The sequence below is a fragment of the Pinus tabuliformis genome, chromosome 3_1, assembly GCF_031772625.1.
Source record: "Pinus tabuliformis cultivar Carrire ecotype Pingquan chromosome 3_1, CPIR1, whole genome shotgun sequence".
Lineage (NCBI taxonomy): Eukaryota > Viridiplantae > Streptophyta > Pinopsida > Pinales > Pinaceae > Pinus > Pinus tabuliformis.
Window position 1 is genome coordinate 553,940,064 of NC_142301.1, and position 10,883 is coordinate 553,950,946.

Below are 10,883 nucleotides of genomic sequence, written 5' to 3' on the forward strand. Positions count from 1 at the left end.
TGAATCAGATCTGTGAATTTTATTGTGGCTGCCATCATGCACAGCAAGTGCATGTGCTTTTGGAGGTTTGATTTTCCCCATGCCAATGAGTTTATCTTGCTCAAAAATAAGAGACTCCATAAATTCTTTGAGAGAAGGCATAGTGTAGGATTTACCTGTTGCGAGCCTTACTGAATGAAATGTAGACACAAAGACGGAGTATTCCGGTCCGAGCTTTGACATAATAGAGAGAACTTGGCGACTCTCCTCCTTGGATTTGTCAATTCCACAACCCTTGAGTTGCAGCAATAAATCATTATATTTGGTGAAGAAATCTTGAATTCTGTCATAGTTCCGTGGATCCAATGATAGCAGCTCCACTTCGAGCAGATGTCCTTTCATCTCATCCTGTTTCCCGTAGAGCTCTTCAACCTTTTTCCAAATCTCATTGGGAGTATTGCAGGCAGATAGATGAAACTGCAACTCTGGAGAGATGCACATGCATATGGATCCGTGGGCCTCATCCATACGGTTGAGGTACTTGGATTTCTCTATGGCTGAAGTGGGTTCCACTTCTGTAGCCATGGTAATCCTGTACAACCCTTTATGACGAAGGTATCGAGCCATTTGATCCTTCCATTCATGATAGTTGTACGGTGTTAGGATCGATGCTTTGGGAAACTCCATTTTTCTGTCAATCTTCGATCTCCAAGCTGTAATACTTGCAAAATAAAGTACTGATGCGCCTTTTATCTAGCAACCTGTGGGCTCTGATACCATGTAAATGTGTTAGAAAACCTGCACAGATGAATCTAGCTAGTAAAGGTTGAACACACAGCTTTGCAGAGCAAAAGCACTAAAAGAAAATCGAAAGAAGAAAAGAATGATTCTATTGAAAATTATGTTACAATGCTCATGATATAGCATTACTGGGTGAAGATCCCAAGGTAATGACTATAGTGGTGATCAATGAGAAGACTCAACACCTACAACCAGTTCCGGAGATAACTAGTCAGTTGCGGAGTTAAAGAAGGAGCAAATCAAGGAGTAAATCAAGGAGTAAATCATGGAAAAGGAATTTTGCATGCAATCTCATGCTCTAACTAAAAGTCCACATGTAGATGTGTAGTAGTTCCAACATGCAAAAGGAATCTTGCATGCAGTCACATGCTCTAACTAAGAGTCAACATGTAGGTGTGTAGTAGTTCCATTCTTTTTCTTATATTAATTCATCTATCCATCTCTGTATGGAAAAATACAACGAGAAGCTCATGGAAGCCAACGGTGGAACAAAAAATTGTACTTGAATCTATTCACAAAAGCGGCATTCATTCACCAACGTTGGATTACCAAACATTTGCAGCAGTATGGCAAAGTTGAAAATAAAAGTTCTGTCTGCAAGTATTTGATTCTGATTTGGAAGCATTGCCAACACAGCAGGAATCATTAGGCATTCAAAGGCTGATTATCTCTGAAATACGCAAATTGCAAATTTGTTTTGTGGTCTTGGAGAAAGGGGATAGCTATGAGGTTCAATACACACATTTCATCAATTTGCTTGACTTATCATTCTGCTTCCACATACTGTCTGTTTTAGCATTCTATTCGATTAGAAGAGAATTCTTGCCCATGTATACATTGTTAATTTATAATAATATAATGCATCTTTGATTCAACTGGTGAGGTCGACGGAATGTAAGCCAACCACCTTACCTCCATTCTCGCTACAGTTTTCCGCATTCCTATAGCATAAGTTAAGGGGTGACACTACGTGCAATTCCAGGGACTGGGCAGATAAATGCCCCTCGGATCTGGCACCTAGGGAAAGGAAATCCTCTTTTTGCAATGCAGTTACTTGGGGCATCTTTCTTTAAGAACTTCAAAAAAGAACCTGGAGTTGTTGCTACACTAGTGAATAATATGAAGGCTACAATAACCCAACAATGACCAGAAAACTATCAGGTATTTATTGTTTTTTACAGCGCTAGATTTATGGATCTGCCTGTGTTTTGAATTTTGTTGATCCATCTCTTTTTTTTATATTAATTTCATCACGTCAATTTGAAATGTTTTAAAAATGTTATGATTTCTACTTATAGTTGCCAAACCTTTTCACTTCCTAAATGGTTAGTTCAGTAGTTCAGCGCTTCGTTGATAATAATACAATTCATCTACACAAACGTATATGATTCAATGCATGCACATTGATGTATAAGGAGCAGGGCTCCCATAAATTCCGGCTATCACATTTATAGTTTTGCACCCAACCTGTCTGACTTTATCACTTATTTTTGTTAACGCTATATGAGTTCCCATAATGTCTGAGAAATACATGAATTCTGTGAGATACATATAGCTAAACATCACCTTCGCCCTCGTTTTACTGAAAATCTAAAACATTTTATATCGTTGCTATTTTTTTGGCCGTTGATGTAGCCATTTTAATTTTTAGCATGCCCATTTAAATGATTTGATATGATTACTATCTGCTTTTATATGAGTACTGTCTGCTTTTTTTTGGGTCATTGATGCAACCATTTTAATTTTTAGGGTGCCTAGTTAAAACGTTTTATATGATTACTATCTGCTTTTACAGTTCATGCGCCCATTTTAAATTTTGGATGGTCCCGAGTGACCATAATGTCTGAGAAAGGCATCGAATTTCTCATTGTAATAATATAAGATAGCTAGGAGGGAGGAGTGCAATTGTTTTAGGGTTTTGTGCTATGTTAGAATTTGCTTATACAATTTTTATTTGGGGATGCTGGTTTGAAGTTTAAATGAATAATACTTCGGAATTTCAAAACTCTTATGGTCACCGGTTTCACATGGTAAAACATAGTACCCAATCCTTTAATCCTTTGGCTGATAATTTATTGTAATCGTTCGATGTGATTTGCATCGAAAATTTAATAGTTAAAGCATTCTCTAAGAATTTATGGCGGAAATTCGATAGTATATATCTAAAAAAAAAAGTGATAGATCATTGGAATGCCCGTCGAGTGTGGGTTATCGAAAAAACTTGGGACTCACTTCTTTGCAAAAACTGTAATTATTTTACGGCGTTCTTCTCGGAAGGACTCCCTTCCAGTGCCCTGTGCCATTGATTTCGTTGTTAGACGATGGAATTAATATTAACCGTTTGATTCTAAGTGTTCGATTCATTATCCCTCGCCGCGCATGGCATCTCGCATCTGGCCGCGGCGCAAGAAAGGAGCGCTTACACGTAATTGGCTAAGGTACGTGGCTCCCTTGGAATGCTTTACGGGGAGACTTGGTCCACTCAACGGCCTTCCCATCACAATTGATCCCATCGCATTTCAGAGTAATCAACCGATCCATATTTCCATTAATTCCTCTAATTTCTCTGCCCATTTCTAGGTTTTATATAAAGAGTCTTTCGATTTACTTTCCTCCATAGGCGGGTTTCATATATCTCATCTTACTTTCATTGAGCTCCTCCTCTCATCATCGAATCCATTGGTGGGGTGGAGTTGTTGCTGCACTAGTGAATAATATGAAGGCTACAATAACCCAACAATGACCAGAAAACTATCAGGTATTTATTGTTTTTTTAGAGTGCTAGATTTATGGATCTGCCTGTGTTTTTGAATTTTGTTGATCCATCTCTTATTCTTATATTAATTCATCGATCCATCTCTATACGGAAAAATACAACGAGAGGCTCCACTCATCGATGGAAGCCAACGCTAGAACAAAAAACTGTACTTGAATCTATTCACAAAAGCCGCATTCATTCACCAACGTTGGAAGAGATACGGAGGATTACCAAAAAATTACCAAACATTTGCAGCGGTATGGCAAAGTTGAAAATAAAAATCATGTCTGCAAGTATTTGATTCTGATTTGGAAGCATTGCCAACACGGTAGGAATCATTAGGCATTCAAAGGCTGGTTATGTCTTAAATACGCAAATTGCAAATTTGTTTTGTGAAGGTCTTGGAGAAAGGGGATAGCTATGAGGTTCAATACACACATTTTATCAATTTGCTTGACCTATCATTCTACTTCCACATACTGTCTGTTTTAGCATTCTATTCGATTAGAAGAGAATTCTTGCCCATGTATACATTGCTAATTTGTAATAATATAATGCATCTTTGATTCAACTCATGAGGTCGACGGAATGTTAAGCCAACCACCTTACCTCCATTCTCGCTACAGTTTTCTGCATTCCTATAGCATAAGTTAAGGGGTGACACTACGTGCAATTCCAGGGACTGGGCAGATAAATGCCCCTCGGATCTGGCACCTAGGGAAAGGAAATCCTCTCTTTGCAATGCAGTTACTTGGGGCATCTTTCTTTAAGAACTTCAAAAAAGAACCTCTCTGGTATTTAGATGAACTATTCGAGTAAAATTAATGACAATACAGTAATCAAAAAATTTCCTAGATGCTTTCTCCCATGAGATGAGTTTGCGAAAAAAAAATATGCATGTAACAGTAACTATGCAAATAAGTAAATGATTGGAAAAAATGCCTTGCCTTCCACAATCCATCACTAGCCAAAATGAGAAATTTTGTGGTTGCATCTATGGTCGTGTCTCTCACATCTGGTTCTGAACTTAAATGAACTCGAGGTACATCTCCTAATATATTAAAAAAAAACACCATTAAGTATACAGTTTCTCCTGTTACCATTCAAATGTTACTCTTGAGCTAGACCATTAATAAAGTTACAAATCAAAAAAATTTCTCATTAAAATTAATCTTTGCACAACGTTTGTAGTGGTACGTGGCAGGAGTGTCACAAATCCACCCTTCTCGATGTTTCGGCGTTCAATACTTGGCTCATGATCAACAGTCAGCTCAATAGCAATGCCGTTTTTACATATAACAGCCCTCGAATCCCCTGTATTTTCTACAAAGAGTTTTTTCCCATCAACTAAAATAGCAGTGACTGTTGTGGAGCCACAGGGCCCTAAATCAGCTGCCTTTGCTAAAAATTTCCCATCAGTCCGGTTGTATGCATTCTTGATGGCACTTTCTGGGTCTGTCGAGAACTTCGGCTCCATTATTATCAGATATGCTTTTTAGCATTAAAATACTTAATTAGCATTTTACACCGTACGAAACTTTGAAAATAGCAAGTGACAACCAATACAACGAATGGCAGATCAGTTGTAAAAGCATTTTACTGGATGTGCATTAGAGTCAGAAATCTCATCTAATATACAATTTTTTTCTAAAGAGTCATTTGAGAACCATCATATTTATATAAATCAAGGAAATTATCAAAAATGATAACGATTTGTCACAAACGCAATTTTTGCAATAAGGAAGCACTATTGCTTTATGCCATGACGTAATGCTACTATTGGGCATTTTTTCTTTGGATAGGTGCAAGAGACAAATGAACATATAAGTATAGGAAATATATGAACAGTTTAAGCTATTTGAAAAATAGTGTATTTACGCATGAAACATATTCAACTAGAAATATGATGGGGGAAAACAAGAAATTCATTATATGTGAGAAGTAAAATGTTGGAGAATCTTCACCTTTGAGGTTTGAGAAATGGACATGGCAATATATCACAACTAGAAAAATCTTGTTCATTGATGCAGATCATTGTTACAATTAACAATATATATCATATGCCAAAGATAAAACACAGGAAATTAACCCATGAAGTCAATGCAAGTAGAAACACCATAATAGAACCAATAGAGGAAAAAACGAAATTGTTTCACAAGTTACAATCAAGTTAGGAAATTGAGATAAACATATGCAATTTGGAAAATGGAAAGAAACTTTGAACCTGCTCCAATTTAATGTATAATTTTAATTTTTGATTGACTAGCGATTGCAAAACAATACATGTCACAATACAATCAACTATAAAATTTAAATAGATGTTGTTAAATTCACAGAGACCTTCCAAGTATTCCCTATGATTCATAGATGCTAAACCAGGTAGACCATTAGCATTGATTACAAGTATTCCCCATGATTCATAGATGGTAAACCAGGTAGACCATCAGCATTGATTACAAGTATTCCCCATGATTCATAGATGGTAAACCAGGTAGACCATCAGCATTGATTACAGTGCATAACCCCAAAGGAATTGTAAGAGTTGAACTTGTGACATCCCATTTCTGAGAAGTTCAATGTCTAACTCCAAGGCCAATCAAGCCAACCCCAGGGCTCAAAAATAAGATAATAAAAATATATATACATTTCGTAATGAGGCGTGATACCTATCATCCAGCTCATAAAGGATATAGGTTGGTAACAATTGAAATAGACTTACAAATTAGCTAATTTAGAGAGTTTCATTGTGGGCAAAGTCAAGAATCTCATTCTAGATTACGATTTAAGTTGGGAATCAAACCCTACTCAACTAATGAAAGGACTGAAATTTTCTAAACCCCTTTCCAGCACTAATTTAAATATGTAGACTATAGATTGGTACTACCCAGGCACTCCCTAGGTGACATTATTAAGCAACGCATCAGTAGCTACAGAGTGATTGATACAGATGTGGATGCTTCTTCTCCCTCCTATACTTTTTACATCTATACCTAATGACAAGTAATGGGCACTTCCACAGTATGTTGTAACTAGTGTACTTTTGAGCCTTGTTGACCTCTCTTTTGGTCACCCACTGCCATTAATAAAACTAGTCTTATCTTATCTTTTTTCGTTTGTTAATAAGAAATGGTACTGTAATATAAAAACAATACTAAATAGCCAGGACTAACTCTCACCAATTTAGATCCTCATCTAGGTGAGCACTTAGTGTCTATACTTTCTTCGCCATTGATTTCGTTGTTAGACGATGGAATTAATATTCACCGTTTGATTCGAAGTGTTTGATTCATTATCCCTGGCCACGCATTGCATCTGGCATCTGGCCATGCATCGCATCTGTCATCTGGCAAGTATGCATTGCACTCCGAATCCTCCTGCGCTCTCTATTCATTAAGCAAAACCCTCTTGCGCTCTCTGTTCATTAAGCAAAACGAGAAACTTCCAAGATGTGGATATCATGCCAGGGGGATCCATGAGCATCGTGAGAGAAAGCCCTACTGTTGCCATTGTCAAATTCAAGGCCGGAAGTATCGAGCCAGCCCATCACCATACCTTTGGGCATGATCTTATTGTTGTCAAATTCAAGGTCGGAAGTATCGAGCCAACCCATCACCATACCTTTGGGTATGATCTTCTTGTTGTGTCTGGATGATCTCGTTTGATAAAGTCAGCTTTCACACGGGGTAAGTGGTATCTCAGAATAAACAAGAAGCAAGCAAGCGGCATAGCATTGGAAATATGGTAGAAGAAGATATGGCCAGGTCCAAACCCCCGCATATCCTCAAAAGCTAGATTTCTCCATCGTTCTTACAAGTTTAGTAGGTTTATTTTAGTGTAAGGAGCCTCGAGGCACTCGAGATATTAACTACCCGTTGTTCGTCGGTTCGATTCCCAAACGAAATACAAACCCTCCGCCGCTGAATTTCCGAGGGTTTCAGCACAAATTATCATGCAGGCGCCCTGCCAAAGGTACAACTTTTTTACAGCTCGTTTGTGATCCAGTTTTGGGGTTATGTTCTTTTGTTGTTGGGCTGAAATTGGGTTTACTCAGTGTTAGGTTATTTAGTTGTGTTAATTGAGTGATGCAAATCCTATCTAATTTTTGTAGAAATTATAATTTTTTTTTTCCTGGTGGTTCACGACATCCGACACATTGTCTGTGAATTTTCAAGGTTTTTGCAAATTTCATTATTATTTAAATTCAGGGTTTTGTTGTAATTGTGGTTCAATTTTGGCTGTAATTGATCTACTGTTTATGTAAAATTGCAAGAGAGTAGGGTACAAGTCTAATCACTGCTCCTGGAGGTGATAACAGTTTCTTTAGTCTCCATTTCAGGTACATTCATTCTTGTTGTTAGTACCTTGTCTACGTATTCTATGCACAATTGCATTGAGTAGAGGTTATTTAGTTATTGGACATGAATTCCCGCTCTTAATTTTATGACGCCCGTGTTCTTTTTTGTTTGTTTGTTTAAATTATATTTATTTATTGCATATGCACTGGGAGGTATGAGCATAACAAGATCCACTAGGCACCGGTAGGTATGAGCATAACAAGATCCACTAGGCACTGGTAGGTGTGATTGCATTAGTTTTTAGTAGCAGGAACAAGAATCTAGCTGTATCTTAGCCTGGACAATCACGGTCGCCCTCCGAGCATAAGATCCAAACTGTAGCCACGTGGGTTAATGGCCATCGTATGTTTAGTACTATTCGTTGCATGACCTTGGTGGTATTTGCTGTTAATTACCTCCATTATTTCCCTCGGAGATTTGTAATCCTATTTTATCGCTGTCTAAAATGATTTTCTTCACGGCCCGACCTAGACTCGTTCACATCAATTTTTGTCATTTTATGAATTTTGTGGCTATTGATTAGCCAATACTGAATTTTTAGTGTTTCTTACTAGCCCATAGAGTAATGCTACCTCGAGGCTTGTACCCGTTGAAAGTTGTCGCGTTGCCTGTATTGAATCTCCAAACTCTTTGGAATGGGAAGCTCTACCTTTTAACCTGCACATTAAAATTGCTACTGCTTTTAACAAGGTACAACTTCTTGTAACCTATGGGAAGGCCATATACTCTTGTCTGTTACACGAACCTTTCATACACCTTTGTGTCAATTACCTTTTATTTTTGCCCCAAGATATTCATCATCCATTTATAAATTGTTTGAAGTGATTGGCCCCGCTAGTCATGGAAAATTATTTACAACAATATTCACCATTTTATTTATTTTGTGAGTGTTGATTAGTTAGCCTTGATTGTTTAGTTTTCTAGCTATCCGAAAGAATAACACCACCTTCTCCCTCATGAAAGGTCCCTGTTTCTGGTATTGAATTTCCAATGGTTGTATTTAAGATGAGAGTAATGGAATTAAAGGTGCCATAAAGATGATGTTGATTTGTTACTTTGAATTATAGAAATCTATTGGTGTGTTTTTGGGCTTCCCTTATTTTTGTCCATCATAACTAGGTAGAGATCATTGTATGAAATTTCTTTACTTTCTTGTTTAACAACAATGTAACAGTGGTTGGGTTGGGATAATTTGATTAACATCTCTGATCATTATGTTCTGTTTCTTTTGACTTTAATGAAGCAGGTTATGACACAGTGCTTGCACAAATAAATGGTGTTCGAGTTGAGAGGCCATCGGATTTACCATCAGAGATGGTTTTAAAAAGAAAACGGTACCATGTTGAACCAGAGGCTGGTTATAACTCATCTGCACGGAAAGATGCAGACAGCAATGATGAAGATGGTGATGACTTTGAGAAGCACATATCAGAGGAATATTATCAGGCCATACTTGGGGAACATACACAAAAGTTCAACAAAGCCAATAAGTTGAAAGCAGCAGTAGCTGTTGCTGCCCACATAGGTCCCTCCACTACAAAGCGTACATAAAACAGGAAAGGTCGGAAATTAAGTCATGGCTCTTAGATGGTTCTAAAAGATGAGAGGACTCCACATGGATTAGACATTCCTCCTTTGGCAGGTCCTCACATAGATGATGCAGTCCAGAATCTGTGGAATTACAACCATCTTGACATTGCTCCAGAACATGGTCCTCATACAACAACATTTGGTTTATTGGAGATAGCAGAGGGAGTTACTTTTGAAATTCCGCCAGTTTATGACAAATTAGCACCACTTCTTAACTTGCCAAACTTTACAGATGTTCGAATAAAGGAGAGTTTTTTGAAGGGTAGGCTAGATTTGAGATCTTTGTCTGCCATGATGGCTGCTGATAAAAGGATTAGACGTCAGAACTGTGCTGGAATGGGAGAACCTTCCACAAAGCATGAGACTCTTCAGGGCAGGTTGAAAGCACTATCATCATCATGTGACTCAAGCCAAAAGTTCTGTCTGCAAGTATTTGATTCTGATTTGGAGGCATTGCCAACACAGCAGGAATCATTAGGCATTCAAAGGCTGATTATGTCTGAAATAGAAAAATTGCAAATTTTTTATGTGAAGGTCTTGGAGAAAGGGGATAGCTATGAGGTTCAATACACACATTTTTCAATTTTCTTGATTTATCATTCTGCTTCCACATACTGTCTGTTTTAGCATTCTATTCGATTAGAAGAGAATTCTTGCCCATGTATACATTGCTAATTTGTAATACTATAATGCATCTTTGCATATTTTGTGTCACTAAGAATCAATGCTTCGATTTGGGCCCCGGGAGGTTGGTGTCCCTTCCTAATTGCAACAATTTTCGTCATGCTTGTGGGTTGGAACATGCATGTTTTTCTTATATCACCCTTCACTCTGTTTTTTGCTATCTTTGAAGGAGTTTATCTATCATATGTATTGAATAAGGCGCCACAGGGTGGTTGGTGTCCCTTCATCATTGCAAAAATTTTTCTGACAATAATGTTCTCTTGGAAATAAGGAAGGTAGAAAAAGTATAAATATTTAGCACAGAGAAAACTCAGCATAGAAGGTTTGAATGGATTGGTTGTCGGGGTGAATTCACTTGTACCAGGAATTCATTTCTTTTGCAGTGACCTTATTTCTGACTTACCACCGATTATTGAGCATTATGTAAAGAATGTGGGGTCTCGGCATGAAGTTCTTGTCATTGTCACCATAAGAATGGTTCCAGTCAAGACAATACTTTTGTTGGAGAGATTTATGGTTGGAAAACTAGAGCCAAAAGGTGTCAATACTTTTGTTGGATAGATTTATGGTTGGAAAACTAGAGCCAAAAGGTGTATATAAATGTGTAGCCCAATCTGGTTACAAAGATGTCCAAACATTGAAGGATCTGAATTTATCAACCAGGTTTTTGAAAGCATAAAAGACTATCTCAAGCTTAGAGGAACTCATTCCTCCTC

General features: G+C 37.6%; 1 pseudogene; it reads right to left on the reverse strand.

The window, feature by feature from the left end:
• Nucleotides 1-4,676: 4,676 nt before the first annotated feature.
• Nucleotides 4,677-5,015, reverse strand: LOC149188204 (putative protein phosphatase 2C 58 pseudogene; annotated as a pseudogene).
• Nucleotides 5,016-10,883: the final 5,868 nt, after the last annotated feature.